The sequence below is a fragment of the Hemicordylus capensis genome, chromosome 4 (genome assembly GCF_027244095.1).
Source record: "Hemicordylus capensis ecotype Gifberg chromosome 4, rHemCap1.1.pri, whole genome shotgun sequence".
In the NCBI taxonomy this organism is placed as follows: domain Eukaryota; kingdom Metazoa; phylum Chordata; class Lepidosauria; order Squamata; family Cordylidae; genus Hemicordylus; species Hemicordylus capensis.
In genome coordinates, this window is record NC_069660.1 from 51977629 (window position 1) to 51997950 (window position 20322).

General features: G+C 42.4%; 1 protein-coding gene across 9 annotated transcripts in view; it reads right to left on the minus strand.

The window, feature by feature from the left end:
• Positions 1-20322, minus strand: part of LGR6 (leucine rich repeat containing G protein-coupled receptor 6) — a 280020-nt gene that overhangs the window by 47519 nt on the left and 212179 nt on the right. The window lies entirely within an intron of this gene.

Below are 20322 nucleotides of genomic sequence, written 5' to 3' on the forward strand. Positions count from 1 at the left end.
TCAAATCAGGGCCTCATCCAAAGTACCAAGGCAGTCTCTGAATCAGACAGGGGCTCTTTTAAACAGCCCCAACATTTTCTATAGGTAGCATTGATAGTGGCACTCGCAGGAGAACGTTTAGCACTTGTACTCTGAAAAGTTCCACTACCGGTAGATGAAGCTGATCTGTGGAGCCAGCGTGGTGTAGTGGTTAGAGTGCTGGACTAGGGGATATCTGAGTTCAAATCCCCATTCAGCCATGATACTAGCTGGGTGACTCTGGGCCAGTCACTTCTCTCTCAGCCTAACCTACTTCACAGGGTTGTTGTGAGAAGAAACTCAAGTATGTAGTACACCGCTCTGGGCTCCTTGGAGGAAGAGCGGGATATAAATGTAATAATAATAATAATCACCCAAATGCACATTGCTCAGAATTCTCAATTTGCACATATACTGTACCAGCTTGTGCAAGGAGTTTCTCATTTGCCTATACATGGACTTGTGCAAGAGGTTATGCAACAACTGCAACATGTTAAACTAGTGCAAAGACTGCTCTGACACACAGGTGAATATCTTTGAGCAAGGACCGTGTGCTATATCCTTCTGCTAGCTCAACAGCATGTATGCTAGTGCTAGACTAGACTGGATGCTACCTAATATTTTAGGCGTTAGTCTACTGTGATATACTGTTCAGTATTCACATATTGCTCTTCCAAGAGTATTTTCACCACTAGGAACACTTTTTAGTTTTGAATACATTACTGGTTAATAGGAAGTGGGAAACAGAAAAGAGCCATTTTAAAGTTGAATGTATATTCTTGTCAGTGTACCTTTTAATTCAAATGAGACATGGAAAATGCAAAGCATGATGTAAACACAAGAACAGCATAAGCAATGTACACTGTAAGAAAAGCACGGCTGATAATCTTATATGGTGATTGATGCTCAACGGGATTGTGGCTGTAAATCCTCTAGCATTGGTTGGCTAAAGTGGTCTGATGAAAGAAAGGCCTTTCTCTTGCCATTGCCCGAGCTGCTCTGATATCCCACCAAATCTCAATTGGATGAAGGGGGAATGGTGAGTGATTGGCATAAGCCTTGGTGGAGTGAATACAGAGGAGTAAGAGATGGAAGGGCAGAGGAAGGAGGCAGGGCGTAAAAAAAGATGTCTGATGAATCAGTGGCTACTAAAGATGTGCACAAATCGATTTTTAAAATTCGATTTGTGCCCAAAACAAATCACCCCGATTTGTTTTGTGTCCAAATCTACTCCTTCCAATCACCTCAGATTCGATTTGTATTTGCTTTTATTCAATTTGGATTCAGATTGATTCGGACCACTTAACAAGGTCCAAGAGGCACCAAATCTGGGTGGTAGGTAGGTTCCCATGGGTGCCATCTACCACCCAACTATCAAGGCAGTGGGACACTTGGTTGATTTTTAATGATTTTCTTTTAGTTTTTACTGATTTTGAACATTTCCGCCACAAGAAATAATGGGGATTTGATGTCGCCATATCCTAACCTTAACAAGGATCTCCAGATTTCATTTTTAAAAAAAGCTAAGCTCTAGCCCTTGTAGAAGTGTAGTTATGGAGCCAAACATGCGGTAATTATTTTTCAAGTGTTCCGATTCTTTGGTGTCTAATAACTTTTCCTCATAATGAATCCCTATGAGGATTCATTGCACACTTTCATTTCTTCTGTTCATTTTGACTGTCACTGGACAATACCAACTACACCACACCCACCCACCTGCAGGGCAGTGGGGTACTCATTTTAATTTTTAGGAATATCTAAATGTTTAGATTCTTTGGTGTCAAATATTTTTTTCTCATAAAGAATCACTATGAGGATTCATTATACGCCTTTGTTTCTTCTGTTCATTTTGACTATCACTGGACAGTGTCAACTGTCAAGTATCAACTACACGCCCCCGCCCCCAACAGGGCTACTCAATTAATTTTTTAGGTATTTTTGAAGTGTTTCGATTTTTTGGTGTCTTCATTACACACCTTCATTTCTTCTGTTCATTTTGACCCCACTGCTTTGCAGGTAGGGGTGGGGAATTAGTGGAATCCCATGTTCCAACCACCCCCCAACCCAAAAGCTGCTGGGTACTCAGTTTATATTTTAGGAATTTTTGAAATGTTTAGACTCTTTGGAGTATAATGAATCCTCATAGGGATTCATTATGAGGAAAGGTTATTAGCCACCAAAGAGCCTAAACACTTGAAAAAAATCCTAGAACATAGTACCCCACTGCCTTGTGGGAGGGAGGGGGGTGTAGTCAGCACATGGCAATTGACAGTTGGCACTGTCATGGGAGGAGAGCTGATCTTGTGGTAGCAAGCATGATTTGTCCCCTTAGCTAAGCAGGGCCCACCCTGGTAACAAATGAATGGGAGACTAGAAGTGTGAGCACTGTAAAATATTCCCCTCAGGGGATGGAGCCGCTCTGGCAAGAGCATCAGAAGGTTTCCTCCCTGGCATCTCCAAGATAGGGCTGAGAGAGATCCCTGCCTGCAACCTTGGAGAAGCCACTGCCAGTCTGTGTAGCATCTCCAAGACAGGGCTGAGAGAGATTCCTGCCTGCAACCTTGGAGAAGCCGCTGCCAGTCTGTGTAGACAATACTGAGTTAGATAGACCAATGGTCTGACTCAGTATATGGCAGCTACCTATGTTCTTATGTTCCACTGTCCAAAAGACAGTCAAAATGAATACAAGAAATGAATGTGTTTAATGAATCCTCAAAGGGATTCATTGAGGGAAAGTTATTATACACCAAAGAATCCAAATACTTGAAAAATAGTGACCATACATTTTGCTCCATAACTCCACTTCTACAAGGGCTAGAGCTTAGCTTAGTTTTTTAAATGAAAGCTGGGAATCTGTGGGAATTAACAGGAGGGACCTGAATCTCAAATCGATTTGAATCCAATCAGGTGTGATTTGATTTGGATCCAAATCTAGCCAATGGACCACAGAGGTGATTTGTTTTGTCTCCAAATCACTTGAATCAGCTTGATCCGGGTACAAATCAATTTGTACCCGAATCAGTTTGTACATCCCTGGTGGCTACGTGGAGCAGGAGGATCCCTAAGAAGAAATGGAAGAAGCATTGATTCATAAGTTTCAAGTAAAGAGAAGACGACCAGATGGAGGAGTCTAAGGAAGGGCAGAAGAGGCAGAGGCCCCAAGAAATGAGGAGCTGGAAAACGTGGTCTACATAAATGAAGGGGATATAAAAGGCAAGGTCTGAAAGGGTTGACTTTCAGGTAAAATTTTTATAACATTTGCGGTGCGGATCCAACAACATTCCTATGAACATAGGGAACTGTAAAATCTGTGATATCTGGTGTTCAAAGCAGTGATGACTATGAGAAATTTGGCAGTCCCGTAATATGATACATGCTAGAAATGCTAGTAAAAACAAAGTGTCAATGGATAGCAAATATAATTAGCACCATGTAAGCCACTCATTAGCTTTTTCCAGTTTCTATTGCAGGTACGCTGTTTCAAGACTTTCTTTAATTAACAGTTGTAATTTTTGTTTGCACATCAGGGAACATGCAAGTACATACAAGAAGATTTCTTCCTGAATAAGTATTGGCATTCTCCACAGTGTTGGGAGCCTGTCTGGATAAAGCCCCATTCCCTGCTTGGCAGTGAGAGAATGTATTATATTCTTCAGCAGATCCCTCTGGGTAAGGGAGCCATCCCTGAATTTGAGCTGGGAGTACACTTGCTGGAGGGACAAAAATAGTACCAAATACAGACAAGCTGAGATGTACAAAAGGACTTTCTTAAAGCCTGCTGTTTGGCATGTCATTGTAAATTTTTATTTTATTTAAGCTATACAAAAAATCAAAGAAGCATTTGTCAAATATTTGAAGGTTAAAGGTACAAGGCCTCAGCAAAGTCACAATGATACACTAAAAATATGATACACAAGGAAGGAAGGAAGGAAGGAAGGAAGGAAGGAAGGAAGGAAGGAAGGAAGGAAGGAAGGAAGGAAGAATGATTTAATAGAGGAGAAATGTCCACACAAAGCACCTCAGCTGGATCAGGTTGCAAAATGGAAGAAAAGATGGAAGACACAACAAAGAGAATATATGTGCAGAGATAGGCCTTAATTTGAGACAGAACTTACCAGTGTTTGGCCACAGAACCTGTTTTCAAGGCAAGAAGCAGTCTTAACTGCAAGCAGTCTTAAATGCAAGGTACACTCTTGACATGTTTGTTTATTTAAAATATTTATACCTTGCCCCTCCAGTACACTACTGCTCATATTGTAGTAAAATAATACTAATAGTGAGCATCACTGGGCATGTGAAGAGTGCCTCTCCCTAACTACTGAGGAACCACAGCCTGCCTTTCCCTCCCATTCTGTAGTTTAAGACATATTCAGTGTCTTCCTTTGTAATACAACTTTCTTTCATTTAGACTAGGAACTTTTGAAAGAAGACAATTTTGCTGGGCTAACCGACTGCATCATTTCTAGAAAAATATATATTATTTCATTTCTATTCCCATTCAATTTCCATTTCCATTTTGTCCATCACTATCCTGGAGCAAATCTTTGTATGTTTCATGCACAGGTGCACTTCCTCCTCCTGGAATTGTGGGTTTCAGTAGTCCCTCCCCCTGCCCACAATAAATGCTGAATGTGCTCAGTTACACATCTTAGAACCTATACATTTGAAATAATTATTTCAAATCCACTTTGCTGAAAACAAGGAGGGACCTTGGGACAGGACTGAGGAATCACCTGGTTTAGGTTTTAGCCCATTTTATCTGTAGAACTATTCAAACATAATTCAGACATACTAAAACATGCTGAAATCGTATTCACAATTTAATGACTAACTGGATAGGAAAGGTCTTGCAATATTTCCAAAAGACTCAAACTCAGATATTACTGATTCTCCAGGGAAGCAACAACCAAGATTGCCTATGCATCCTAGATATCCAGCATAGAACACTGATTTGTGTTCAGCTGGAATAACTACAAAGGCCTTCTTGGTAGATTTGTGCATATATCTAAAGGCTTAGCCAGATTATTGACTGATTGTTCATGTCCAGTGAAGGTGCAATTATATCGCTTTTCTGATGTGAAGGCTCTACATGTCTTTTCTTCAAGTATCACTTCTGCTGTGCAAATTCTGCATTTCCCCACCACTTAAACCACACTGAATGGCTTCATATGATTGTTGGTAAGTCTGTAAGTGGGGAATACGTTGGTAAAATGTCAGCAACTGAGAGTGTGTGCTCCCGGTAGGAATGACATTCGAACCCACCCAGGTCAATTTCCAAGGTTCTCTGCCTGACATTCTCCTGACCTCCACCCAATATTGGTAACCATGATTTGAAGCTGGGCAGAGAATCTTGGGAATGGCCATGGGTAGGTTCGGATATCACATCCACCGAGAGTGTGCGCTCCTGGTTGCCAACATTCTACTGACATGTCCCCCCCCCCATGGCGGTTGTGCGACGCTACCCACTATGTTGTTGGCTGGGGAAATGCATTTTCCCCTGTGGCCAGCATGATAATTTCTAATGCAACTGCTGTTTAAAGGGTATGAGTATCACAGGCTCCAACTTTGGACATAACGTGTGTTTGTGGTATCCGTTATGTCCAGTAACACAGCTTCCCCGACACCTCCTGCCCACATTATATGACTTTTATTTCTTTTGGTTAAATAAGTCTTTGTTGGATCAGCACTCCCCTGCTTAAAATGCTTGAACAAGAGAGTACTCTTGTAGAACCATGTTGCAAACAAGCAATCAAACAAACAAAGCAGTGGCATACAGCAGCAAGGCTCCCTCCTCCTCCTACCCCAGAAAACAAAAAGGAAATGGTGTGTGAAAAGAGGCTATTACCCTTGTTAAAGGGCTTTTTGGAGGCCAGTTATCCTGCTAAGGGTGGTGGGGAATGGGTGTGAGAGGCATGACCATGTAACACTTACTTGCTTAACCGCATTCAGAGCTGCCAGGTCAGGTTTTGCACCTAGTCCTGTTTTTAAAACAGGAACCTCTTAAAAATTCCCCTAGTTTCCTAGAGAAGCACCAAGCCAACTGAATTTGTTATTGTTCTGGAGAGCTTCTGTGGACCCATATTTAGAACACCTCAATCAATGTTTATTTGGAATAAAAGTAAATTGACAGCAGCAAGACAATGATTGCCAGATGGGGCTGCCAGAGTGATGTGAACCAATGACACGCAGCCTGGAACTATTAATAACTTTTGAGAGGCCAGAGAGAGAGCGGGAGGAAAACAGATAGCCTCAGCTCAATTTTCTGCCTCTTAGAGGCTATTAGTGGTTCTGCCTAGAAAGCCAAGAAGAAGAAAAACACTATATGGAACCATAAACTCTTCCACAGAACACCACACATTTACAGCTAATAAACCTACAGATGCAGTAAGGTCAGAAACTGGAGCTGGAATTTTTCTGGTTATTTTCATCCTGTTCCAAGCTCATTCCAGTAATTCAGGCTGTTGTAATTCTGTGACAGTCCTTGCCCAAGTCAGCAGGAAAAAAGGCTTCCAGACTTTTTGATAATGAATTATTTTTGTATTCCTAGCTCAAATTTTCCCAAGCTGAAAATAATTTTGGTTGCCACCAGGAGTCTAGCAGAGCAGTTTCAGTGAGCATTTGGGGGGGAGGGGGGGTTGGCATGTGCTAACATCGTGGAGGCACAAACATTATGTGAAAACATGCAAAGAGTAAAAACCGTAGGGTATAACTGGGAGGGTGGGGTGGGCGGCTCCCAACCTAAGATACATGGAATCAAGTTGGCAAGTAAATCTCACTAGAGGAATCCATACTGACATAAATTTGCTTGGAAATTTTAAAAAGGAAATTTGGTGCAGCTGCAGTGACTGTGATTACATTCATTCCCATTCATCCATGTATGCCAGCGTGGTGTAGTAGTCAGAGTGCTGGAATAGGACCGGGGAGACCCGAGTTCAAATCCCCATTCAGCCATGATACTTGCTGGGTGACTCTGGGCCAATCACTTCTCTCTCAGCCTAACCTACTTCACAGGGTTGTTGTGAGGAGAAACCTAAGTATGTAGTACACCGTTCTGGGCTCCTTGGCGGAAGAGATATATATAAATGTAAATGTAAATAAAATGGCAGGGATATTCATTCCTGATACCCATCTCCATTTTCAATTGGAAACAGCAGGAAAACATGGGAATCCTGTAACTTTGAAATTGTCTATACTGCCACATATTAGATGCTGTTGTCCCAGGCTTGTGATCTTAAGATAAAAACTCCTACCTGAATGAAAAAGAATTCGAGGATATTTTTGCCGCACGTGGTTCATAGGGGTCACTAAGATGCCATAACATGAGAAACTCCTTTCACCAGAGATAACAACCCTACTCTTGCTTACATGACAATGGAATTTCCAGATGTTGATTTATCACATCTTTTAAAAGTTCCTATCTTGAGCTCTTATGCGGGCTCCAAACACCTGGATTCACTTCTGAAGAAATTTGTTATCTCTCTCTGCAATTTCCGGCACTTCAAACAGATAGAGAGCACCTTCCCTGCACTATTTTTTTGGAGTGCTACCTGCTGGCCAGCATTTACTTTCCCATCTCTACTCATTTCCAGGTGGTAATGTGCTGCAACAACTGATACTGAGGTTGTTGTCACAAGCAGCCAAGCCCAGGCCTAGGCTTGGCTGCCCATGAGAATGCCGAGATCTATGCAGATCCTGGTGGTGCTGAGGCACCAAATCCAATGCCAAAGCTTGGCTCTTAGCCAAGGCTAAGGGTGCACATGTGCCCTTAACCTGGCTGCCAGGATCATGTGTCAGCACAGGCTACTGGCAGCTCATGCTGACACAGAAACAGGGGCCTAGAAGACCTGTTCTCTGGGGGAATCCGCCAGTGCACTGTGGGATACCTGGAGGCTGGGATAACGCGTCCAGGCCTCAGAGCGATTCGTTCTGCTCCGCATGGCATGGAACAGTGAGGATCGTGTGGGAGTGTGCTCTGTGCTCTCACCAAGTGGAGGATGATCGTCTGGGGGAAGGCAAGGTTTGCGAAAGCTTCCCCCTGCTTGCCCGCCCAGTAAATCGTGTGAATGGCCTCACTGAAATTTCATAAAGTACGCTAGTATGCAAAATAAAGGTGAGCTCACCAAAGTTGTTGTGAAAATTACAAGATCTGAGAAGTTTAAAAAACGCATGCTACTATGAAGCAACATCCAGAATAAAGAGAAGTTTACTGCCACAGCAGTGGAGGAAATTAATCCTAGATAAAGAAGCAACTCTGTATTTTGCTTGTAATAACCTTTTCCTGTCTATGAGAAATGATCCACCACTGGCAGAGACAATGCCATATGTTTAGCATTAGGAAGAAAGCAGCCAAAGTCAGGATTGCCAGAACAGAAGATTTTGACATATATGGCAACCAGGGCAGTCCAGATGGCTTAGAGAAGAACAATCCCTTCAACCATCTCCTTAGGTTTGCAACTGTCCTGGAATGAGCCCACGCTATGTGTTAGTGCCACTACACAGGCTTGGATCAAAACACAGTTGTCTATGTCCTCAGGCATTCCCTCCCATTGAGGCTCCTTTCTCTAATGCTTCCGGAAAGTGTTTATTCTCAACTATCTATTCTATAGCTGAGGTAGCTGCCGAATTTCATATGGTTTCAATTCTTGCTGAATTTGTTTAACAAGTCTAAAATAGGCCTAAGGGAGCTGGACTCTCCTGGGGGGTCCTTTCACTGTACAAATGCAAGACACAAAAAGAAGGATCCATATGCTGGAGCAAGATCAACCAGAGCTGCAGTCATTCCAGTTACACAGAAAATAACTGTGGGACTAATTATATGGGACTGGGTAATGTTCAGAATTACCACACCAAGAGATGGAGAAAAGGAGAACAAGGGTGGGATTTGCATACACCATTACTGTGTAGCTCTGTACTTTAAAAAAAAATTGCATGCACTTTGCTATGCATGCCAAAACATATCCAAAGGTTATTGTTGGGGAAATGCTTCCTTACACTGTGCCACTCACTACCTTACACTGTGCCACTGAATGCTTCCTTACACTGTACACAGCCTCCTTGCTCCTATTTGATGTTTTATCAGAAACACCTTCAAACAACACATTTGGATATATATGACTATATGCATTATGGGAAGCACCAAACACAACACAACTTCTGAGTGGTATGTACAGGTAAATCCAGTTAGATTTTCTAGTGTGAAGGTATTTATTTTATTTTATTTTATTTTATTTTATTTTATTTTACTTATTCTACCAAGTCCTCCCAGGGCAGTCAGCTGCTCGTTGAAAGTGTCAACTCAGTGTGTGGCAGCTGTGAAAAGGGCAAACTCTGTGCTAGGGATCATTAGGAAGTGAAAATAAAAATGCTAATATTATAAAGCCCTTATACAAATGATCCATGGCGCAGTCACATTTGGAGTACTGCGTATAGTTCCAGCCATCATATCTTAAGAAAGTCATTGCAGAACTGGAAAAGGTGCAGAAGAGGGCAACCAAGATGATTAGGGGCCTGGAGCAACTTCCTTATGAAGCAAGGCTTCAGTATTTGGTGCTGTTTAGTTTGGAAAAGAGGTGACTATGGGGAGACATGATAGAGGTATATGAAATTATGCATGGAGCAGAGAAAGTGGGCAAATTTTTCTCACAACACTAGAACCAGTAGTCACCCCATGAAACTGAAGGCCAGGAAATTTAGGACTAATAAAAGGAAGTACTTTTTGACACAGCACATAATTAATCTATGGAATTCTCTGCCATAGGATGTGGTGATGGCCATTAGCTTGGATGGCTTTAAACGGGCTTAGACAAAGTCATGGAGGACAGGCCTATCAATGGCTACCAGTCTGGTGGCTATAGACCAGCCTCAGAGGCATGATGCCTCTAAATACCAGTTGTGGGGGAGCAACGGCAGGAGAGAGAGCATGCCCTCAGCCTTTTCCTGTGGGCTTCCCAGAGGCATCTGGTGGGCCACTATGTGAAACAGGATGCTGGACTAGATAGTCTTCGGCCTGATCCAGCAGAGCTGTTCTTATGTTCTTAACAGCATGCACCCACACTATCACAGTATCAAAAGTAAAAGAATAATCTAAAAGGCAAGCAGCAGCCGGAACAAAAGTCTCATTAAAACCAATAAATTAAAAGTTTTGCAAAACAGGGAGATTTTTACAATCCAGTTAAAAAAAAGAAAGAATGGGAGTTTCATTCCTAAGTTCCAAAGTTGTGGTGCCAACACCAAGAAAGCCCTATCCCTGATATCTGTCAAGTGAATTTTTGTTAAAGATGGGTCAGCGAGCAGGGCTTGAGAGGTCCATTGCAAGGCTCATATGGGTGAACTGTACTGTAGTATAAGTAAGTCTAAAGGAGGTTGTAGAAATGTACATTACAGCTGCCTTTTCCACTCACATCAGGAAAAAAAAAGACTGGGACAGAAAAGAGAGGCATCAAATACATTGTGCCAAGAATTGAATGAACTACAAGACAAAGCGTGTTGCAAAGAAGAGCAATAAGTATTGCTTTGGTTTGTATCGTATGTCAAATTCCAAAGAATCAGATTCTGGGACAGGAGGGAAGATACCCCACAGATATTCTGAAAAGCAGTGATGATGGAGGCCATCGGTTTGAAAAGGATGCTAGCAAGATGGAAGCAGTAACAAAGGCAAGGTTTTAGATTCCCAAGTGATTAGATATCCAAATCAATGTGCCCTGGAGAATCAAGGGCAAGTTAATGAGGTTGTTCACATGAGCAGCCCTATCAGGCTTGCACAGCAATACCTGGGTAGGAGAGCTCATCCGGAGTGCTAGGATTGGGCTCAATCCTAGAGCTGCCCCACTGGGTAGCCCAAGTCCCCCCTCCCCACACAAGCGATTACCAAGGTAAAAGGGCATGAGCATGCCCTTCTATCCCAGTAAACAGTGTGTGTCTACCCAGGCTGCTTGCAGCCCAAGCAGCCACAGAACCAGGCTCCTAGAATGCCAGCTTGCGTGGGAAATGCCCCAGCACACCGTGCTCCTTGCGTGGTGTATTGAGGTATTTCTAGAGGCTGGCTGCCCTGGGCCATGTGGAAAACCTTATTGTCAATCCTATCAAAAGAAGAGAATAATACTCGGTGAAAGGGAGACGAAACTGGAAATCTATAAGGCCCTTATACAAGGGCTTGGCTCCGAGGTATTTAAGAGAGTGCCTAACTGCGAGAGCTGTCTGTTGTTTTAAAATAATTTATTATTATTATTGATTGTAATCTGTCATATTGTGTTTTAGCATTGTTTTATTGACGTATTGTGTATATTCGTTACTACCATTTTTGCTGGCCAATGGCCGTAATAAAACTGATGATGATGATGAGAGTGCCTTCTTCTTCACCAACCCCACTGCCAGTTAAGATCATCTGGGGAGGTCCGATTGTGGTTGCCATCAGCTCAGTTGACGACGACTTGAAACTGGGCATTTTCTAGAGTTACCTCAGGACTCTGGAACACGCTTCCTAACGAAATTAGAGTTTCCCCTTCTCTGAATGTTTTTAAGGAGGACCTAAAGACATATCTGTTTAGTCAGGATTTTATAGTTTTAAAGCTTCGGTTTTAGCTTTTACTGTCCTCTCCAACATTTGTCTATTATGAGAAGGAAGCATGGAAAAGCCCCTTGAAATTTGGTTCTTAAGGCTACCACAAGAGCTAGTCCTGTGGTAACAAGCATGAATTGTCCCCTTTGCTAAGCAGGGTCTGCCCTGGTTGCATATGAATGGGAGACTACATGTGCAGAGGCGTAACTAGGGAAAACGGCGCCCGGGGCAAGCATTGAAATGGCGCCCCCCCGCGCCCCCAACATGCTACATTATATTTAGGTTTTTCCTCACAAGCGCCCGCCGCCAAGCCAGGCCACTGATTGGCCGCCAGGCGCCAGCAAAGCAATGGGGGGGGGGGCGCGGGCGGCGCGGAAGGGACCGCTCGTGGGGGAGGGGGCGCCGACGCGCTCCCTTGACTGCTGCAGCGCTGCTGCACTGAGCAGGAAACATTTGTATTAACAAAAAATAAAATTAAAATTAAAAAATAATTTTTTGTCATGGCGGCGCCCCCCATGTGACCAAAAAAGATGGCGCCCGGGGCACGTGCCCCCCCTGCCCCCCCTATAGTTACGCCTCTGTACATGTGTGAGCACTGTAAGATATTCCCCTCAGGGGATGGAGCCACTCTGAGAAGAGCATCTAGGTTCCAAGTTCCCCAGCTGGCATCTCCAAGAGAGGGCTGAGAAAGATTCCTGCCTGCAACCTTGGAGAAGCCGTCGCCAGGCTGTGTTGACAATACTGAGCTAGATGGAGCAATGGTCTGAATCAGTAGACGGCAGATGCCTATGTTCCTATTGGGAATTGTGTAGCCTCAATTAGCTGATGTAGAACAACTCAGAGAGCTCCCAAGTTTTGAGAGAAAGGGAAAGGTGCAGTTCCTGAGCTTGCCTGACCAAATTTGGTGTCAAGTTTGCTTCTAGCTGATCCTGCTTGCCTGAAGCTTTAGTCTCCTATATTGTCTCTCTGAACCTCAAAATGGGAGGGGAGGGAGCTAGAACAGCCAGTTCCTCCTCCCTGATAAGAGACTGTATCTCCTAGGAGACTAGGAGTCAGAAGATCACCATGCTTTCTCCCCCACAGCAGCCTCCTCCTGCCTTCCATATATGGCACAGCACTCCATTCAGTTCTGAAAGCAGTGAGTAGCCTCACACGAGTGAGCTCTAGCCTCGCAAATGCTCCCCAGTACAAATCCCCAAAGCAACTGGGATGCCACTTCCCCATCCACTGCAGGGCAGCACTGTGAACTGCCGCTGTCCAGAGAGGCTTTGTGAATGTACAGCCTGGGGAACCGCCTGGGTGAGAGCAGGGAGGCCACGCCTGAACTTGGGGAAACTCTCTGATTGGACGAAACTAAAGCTTCAACAGAGGCCCTTTATATACAGAGGCCCTCCAAATCATATGACTAGCAGAGGCGGCCCTTTCCGGAAGCAGTCGCATCAGGCAGCAAATTATCGAGGCACCTTCGAAGTGGCAAGATTTCCCCAGCTGTCACCTTTGGAACAGTTCTTTGAGGCTGGCCTGTTCCTTGCAAACTTTGCAAGGAGCACCTCTCCTCACACTCCTTGAAAACCTTGCAAGAAGCACAAGAAGGAAGAGGAGGCTGCTGGTAAGCTCCCTCCTCCCCCCACCCACCATGCAGTTTCAATTCTTGCAAGGCTGGATTTGAAAGGCAATTGGCGTGCACCAGCGGCAGGGGGACAAGGCAGCATTTTGTGCCCTGCCTCAGGCACTGCAATACCATGGGCCACTCCTGGTGATTAATCAAATCCTAGCTCTAGCCCTGCCCATAGTCATGTGAGCTAGCGATTCTCAACATTGGGTCCCCAGATGATATTGGACTTCAACTCCCATAATCCCCAGTCCTAGTGGCCTTCGGCTGGGGATTATGGGAGTTGAAGTCAATAACATCTGGGGAGCCAAAGCTAAGAATCCCTAGGCTAAGGGAGGGTTTGCAGAAAGTTGATACACGGCCTCTGCCTAAGCTGCCTAGTATAGAAATTTACCCAAGAGCAGTCAGACAAGCTTGGAAATGACTCCGCTCCTTCACAACAAAGGCTCGGAAGGCCCTATCTGAGTTGCGCCTTGTGGGGGGCAGTTTGTGCAACTTTTAAAATGAGCCTTTAGGGACTCTTGTACAGTTCTGTTGGGCTGCCATTTGTGCCCAGGCTTGGGGAAAAAGGCAGAAAAAGTGCTTCTGATTTTCAAGCAATTTGCTAAAAGGTTCTCCCTTGTCTAGCATGCAAAGTTTAACAGAAAAATCATCAACTCACCAGAACGGAGTTCTGATTTTCCTGTTAAACTTTGCATGTTAGATAAGTACCATATTCAAAGAGACCATATCCAAGTACAATATCCAAAGAAACATGCATTGCCCCTTAATGTTCAAGAAAAGCAGGACCTAGTTTTGACCCAATCTCCATTTGTATATATTTTATAGGAAAAATACAATACAAAAAAAAGGGGACACCTCAAATTGGGAACAGTCAAGGGTGGCTCCAGAGGGGTGGCAAGGGGGGCGTGAGCTTCACCTCAGGCAAATAGCTTTCTCACCCCGCCAGAAATCTAACATGGGACAGACAGAGCTTGTCCTCCCAGAAATTCACTTTGCCCCTTCTGTGCCTCCTCTCAGAATTGTTTCTAGTGCCGCCACTGGTAAGAGCACATGAGTAATTTGTACTTGTGTATTACACTCAAATACAAACATGTCTCATGCAAAGTATCCCTAAGTAGGAAGGTAAAAGGCAAACAAAATTATACATCATAAAATGATGCATGTTCAGATTGCACTCCCTGGCATGTGATGACACCTGACTATAACCAAAAACCAATTCTCAGCCTCCAGGAATTCTAGTCTTGTGATTTATAGGGAGTCCTGCCATACCACCCACTTTCTTATCATGTTATATGCTACCAGGACTGCTTGCATAAATTGGCCTCTCAGCTGCGCACACAAGAGCCACCAGTGCTCCAGGCTCCAAATACCTCAAGTGTGCAACTTTTGCGAAACAGATTAATTGGTCAAAAACAAAATGTTCTTTGTCTTCACAGCCAGCTCACCCTGCAACTTATTTCTTTATTTACAATGCCAACTTATATTCTTTATTTAGAATGCCAAAGCACACATTACTACCACAGTTAATTGTAAGCTGTGCCCAGTCAAAACTTCTTATCTAACTTATCAGGTATATTTGTGCACAAGTCTTATTAAGTAGCATATTTTCATGACAGGGTTAGAGGACCATCCTGGCTCAGGTCCAGTTGGTGAACTTAAAAATGGGTCCAAAAGTTGGAATTCCAGTTTGTTTTATTTATTTAAAAATTATATGCCACTTTTCTCCAAGATTCAAAGTGGCTTACAATCACAAAAGTTAAAGCCAAATTTCAAGTAGCTTAATAAGATAATAACAACCCTAAAAAAATAAAAAATTAAAAAAAATCCCACCAGAACTAGTAATAAAAACACATTCAGAAGACATAAGATCTTGGTGAGATGCGGCAAGGCAAGCCTAAAATGTCAAGTTTTATTCAGTCTCCTGAAGAGAGGAGAGAAGGGGCAAACTGGATTTCATGGGGAGTTGTTTCTGAATAAACTCTTAGTTGAATCTATATAATATTACTTTGTGTTTGTGAGGGAAGCAGCTACAAAACAGGGTTGTTTTTTTATCCCCGTCCCCGGGTTTCAGTAACTGACAATAATAAAGTGATGGACTGAAACATCAGGAGATTCAGTCATGGATCCTCTGTGTGTCACATGTAGCTTGGCCCTATGTGATGTGAAGCTGAAATCAGTTCCACTGTAGGATGACATGACATACAGAGCTTCTGAATGAGTACTCAGACTACCAGCCTCATCACAAAGTTGTCTCATTCATTTCACCAGTTCACTAAAACAGTTGCATTAACAAAATGTGCTGCCTCAAAACTTTGTGGTTGGTTCAAATGCATCCAGTATGTTGAGAAGTCATGTCTGATAATCTGCAACAATTCTAGCCCAAATGTAAGAGACTCTGCAACTAAAATAGCACTTGTTAGGTCTACCTGTTTTTATTGCATGCTACTTTTTTCTAGGTTACTCATATGTTCACTCACCATTCAGAAACTAGGTCTGAAACTCTCCTATCACAAAATCCCTTGTAGCTGTTAGAAAACTCATATTTTAACATAGAAATCTAAGATTTCTAGAAATTTTGAGATATGCCCCCCCCCTTCATTTTATAAGATAAAATGGAAATTTGATTCCGTAATTAGGAACATAGGAAGCTGCCATATACTGACTCAGACCAGTGGTCTATCTAGCTCAGTATTGTCTTCACAGACTGGCAGCAGCTTCTTCAAGGTTGCAGGGCAGGCTCTTCCCAGAGCAGCTCCATCCCCTGAGGGGAATATCTTACAGTGCTCACACATCAAGTCTCCCATTCATATGCAACCAGGGTGGACCCTGCTTAGCTAAGGGGACAAATCATGCTTGCGACCACAAGACCAGCTCTTCTTTCAATGAGTACTTGCTGTCCTATCAGACTTAAATTCACTATACCAGCATTTAACCAGGTTAAATCAGATCCTGGTGAGTGATCCCAGTTAAATGTTGGTTAGCTGCAATGATTTAACTGGGATTGCTCGGCATGACATGCTCCACGGGAGTGTGCAGGGCTCAAGAATTGCAGTTAACTCTTTAACTATGATTGTTCTGTTGGCGAAAATGCAGCCAACATAAAATTGTCATTTGGTATAAAACTTTAAGTTATAAATGCCTTTATTTTATTCAAGCAATAGCTACAAATATACCCAGTGTTAGAGATGGAACAGTAAGCTTTACCTAAGTATATTTTATTTAGGAAGGGAAGAAGGGAAACAAGTACAAACTGAAAATAGAAACCATCAACATTGTAGTAAACAAACCATATTTTTAGAAAAAAGGTTCAGAAAATAAACATTCCTTTAATTAAGGAGTAGCAGTGTATTTGGATATTCAGCAGAATAGCTTTCTGCTTTTACCAGGGACATATTCAATCCAAGCCTAAATTTGTGTTCTACTCCATCCCAATAAATAATATATTATTGAAATTAATATCATACCTAATTTCCCTGATCAGAACCAGTAAATGAAAGAGCCACAACTTTCATGCTATGAAAATATATCTCTTTCATTATTTTTATACACACACACACACACCCCACTTAAACTGAAATACAAAAATAAACAGTTTGAGGTTTTGCTGTTTTTGTAGAAAAGCACTTTAAAAGTTATTTATAAAATAAATAAAAATAAAAGTGGGCTGTCTTGATATGTACCTTGTACGTCCTGATAAAAAGCTTATAATAGAACATGCCTGATTATTCTAATAATAATAAATAATAATAATAATAATAATAATAATAATAATAATAATAATAATAATAAGCTGTGGCAGAAGAAGACCAAAACAATCCCAGTAGTAATTGGCACCCTAGGTGCAATTCCAAAACACCTTGAAGAGCACCTCAACACCATAGGGGCCACAAAAATCACCATCAGCAGACTATAAAAAACAACTTTACTGGGAACAGCCTACATTTTGCGACAATATCTATAATAATAACAACAATATTGATAATAAAATTCAGCCATCCCAGGTCCTTGGGAAGGACTCGATGTCTGGATAAAACCAACCAGACAATAATACCTGTCTGACTGTGTAAACAAGAAATAATAACAGCTCCTTTCATGCTCCTTGTATAAAGACAGTCGGGGCAAGCTCATTTCCCCCCTGCTTCTCAAACACCCTGGTCACTCCAGTCAAGTCTGCAGCAAGATGCTGCTCTCAGATGACCACCGGTCTTACACATAGGTTCTGTGTACACATAGCTTCCCCAGGTGCTGTGGGGAAGATGCAAGATTCGCCGGGCCATGGTCACCATTTAACATCCCTGGCAGCAGATTTTTGACTATTGAGCATTTTATTTGATTGTATAATTATAATTTTAATTTGCTTTTTACTCCACAGCTTTTATATTGCTTATATGTGGCTTTTATATGTTATTTTATCCATTTTATATTTTTAGATGTCCTACTTCTAAGGATAGCTGTATACCTATTTCTGCCTTACAGTTTGTAGGATTAGCCTATAGTATTCTTTTCTACTAATTTTCTTACTGTTTTAGAGATGTATTCTATTAATTATAATAATATTATAATCATATTTAGCTTTTAGAGTTATATTTTATTTAGCATGAGTCTTATTACTTTATCCTGTACTGGTCTTTGACCATAATAAAGATGATTGATTGATTGATTGATTGATGATGATGATGGATGATAAACAACTTTTTAAATTTCAAAATATGTAAAGCAATTCTTCCCCCAGAGTACAGAACATGACTGCCTGCTATTTTATGCTGCTGCATTTGTGAACTGCAGATGTTTCACTTTGATCTTATTGCTGTTTTAAAATTCTCTTCTTTTTATAAATGCTGCTTTAGGGGGGCCTAAAGCAGCATTGGCCAAAAAGTAGAACGTAGGAAGCTGCGTTATACAGAGTCAGACTATAGGTCCATCTAGCTCAGTATTGTCTACACAAATTGGCAGAGACGTCTCCAAGGTTGCAGGCAGGAGTCTCTCTCAGCCCTGTCTTGGAGATATCAGGGAGGGAACATGGAACCTTCTGCATAGAAGTCTGCAGTTGTTCTTCCCAGAGCGGCTTCAAGGGGAATAACTTACAGTGCTCATATGTAGTCTCCCATTCAAACACAAATCAGGGTAGACCCTGTTTAGTAAAGGGGACAATTCATACTTGCTACCACAAGTCCATTGGCACCTTAAGTGGCGCAGTGTGGAAATGCTTGACTAACAAGCAGAAGGTTGCTGGTTCGAATCCCCACTGGTACTATATCAGGCAGCAGCAATATAGGAAGATGCTGAAAGGCATCATATCATACTGCATGGGAGGAGGCAATGGTAAACCCCTCCTGTATTCTGCCAAAGAAAACCACAGGGCTCTGTGGGTGCCAGGAATCAAAATAGACTTGACGGCACACTTTACCACAAGACCAGCTCTCCTCCCTCTTGACCCAACAAGCCTGAAGCAGATATCTTCATATTCTGATCTTTTACTTTGAAAGTCATGGATTTCAGAAATTTTCATGATTTAAATGAATTTCTCAACTCTCTACATGTGTTAGTTTTGTGTGTGTGTGTGTGTGTGTGTGTGTGTGTTCAAATTTTAATCAGTTTAGTTTGGATGGAGCAAGAGGAATCAGATGCTGTTGTATGAAGGCCTTGCCACTGTGTTGCAAGAGCAATATGGAAGTCAGACAGTCAGTTTGCAATCATAGCAAATGGCTGAAGATTTTCTGTATTCTGCAACATTTGTCAGTACTTTTCCAACATCAAGTCCTACAACTATTGCTTGTTTAATCCAGTCAAACACAGTAGCAAAACTATTTAAGCCATACAGGGGGAAACATAAAAGCACAATGAATATCAAAGGGTCAATCCACCTTCTTCTAGTGCCACAGACGCAATCCAAATCAACCCTGCTATGGGTGCATTCAAGAAAAAAAAATCTGGATAGCCAATCATTAATTCCTTGTGTCACATATACTTTGGACCTTAGAGGGCAACATTTTCTCTGTGGTTCCCTGAGGATGCTTGCATGCTGATGCTTTATGCAGCTCTTATCAGTTGCTGTTGCTATATACTTTTATATGTTGTGTACCCTGCTAAGCAAAGAGGCACCTTTTAAAAGTGGTGATTCTCTTTACGGAGAAGGGGGAGAGCAACTGGCCCTATCCATCCCCAGCACAGCATCCCTCCAGTGGCTGTTGCTGGTGTCTATCTTATGTTTCTTTTTTAGACTGTGAGCGTTTGATGGCACTCAATCAATCCACTTTGAGAACTTCGATTGAAAAGCGGTATATAAATATTCGTTGTATTGTTATGTGTTTTTATTGAAAGCCGCCTTGTGAGGTGTATGCAAGGCAAGGTGATTTTTTTAACAAGTTGTTCCAGGAAGAACAAATCTGCCTACTTTCCTTTCACTATCCCTACAAATGGATTAAATTTGGTCCAAATCAGTTAGGCAGTTCACAAGTTAACCCACTTGAGCCTCAAATGTTCATGTGTCTGCCATCTTGAACTGAGAAGGATGACATCACCACAAACTAAAACCACATGTTTTAGGTGTCCCTATGTGGACACCTCAGGTTGAGGTGTCCCTATGAATTTGAGGTGTCCCTACAACTGTACCAAATTTGGTCCAAATTGGTTCCCACTTGCACCTCAAATGTTCTGCCAACTTGAATCAGGGTGGGTGACATCATTACAAACGACACCATTGAGTCGTCCCTATGTGTCCCTACACTATACCAAATTTGGACCAAGTCAGTTAGACAGTTCACAGTTTAGCCCAATTGCACCTCAAATGTTCATGAGTCCACCATCTTGAACTGGGGTAGATGACATCATCACAAACCCACCACTGAAGTGTCCCTCTGTGCCACTCACTACAACTGTGTGAAATTTGGTTCAAATCGGTTAATCAGTCCACAAGTTAGCCCATTTGTTCCTCAAACATTCACACATCTACCATCTTGAATCAGGGTGGATGACATCATCAGAAACTACGCCATTGAGCCATCTCTACGTGCCCCTATAGCTGTAGCAAATTTGCTTCGGCAGTTCACAAGTTAGCCCAATTGCACCTCAAATGTTTACACATCTGCCTTCTTGAATCAGGGTGGATGACATCATCACAAGCTAAGCCACT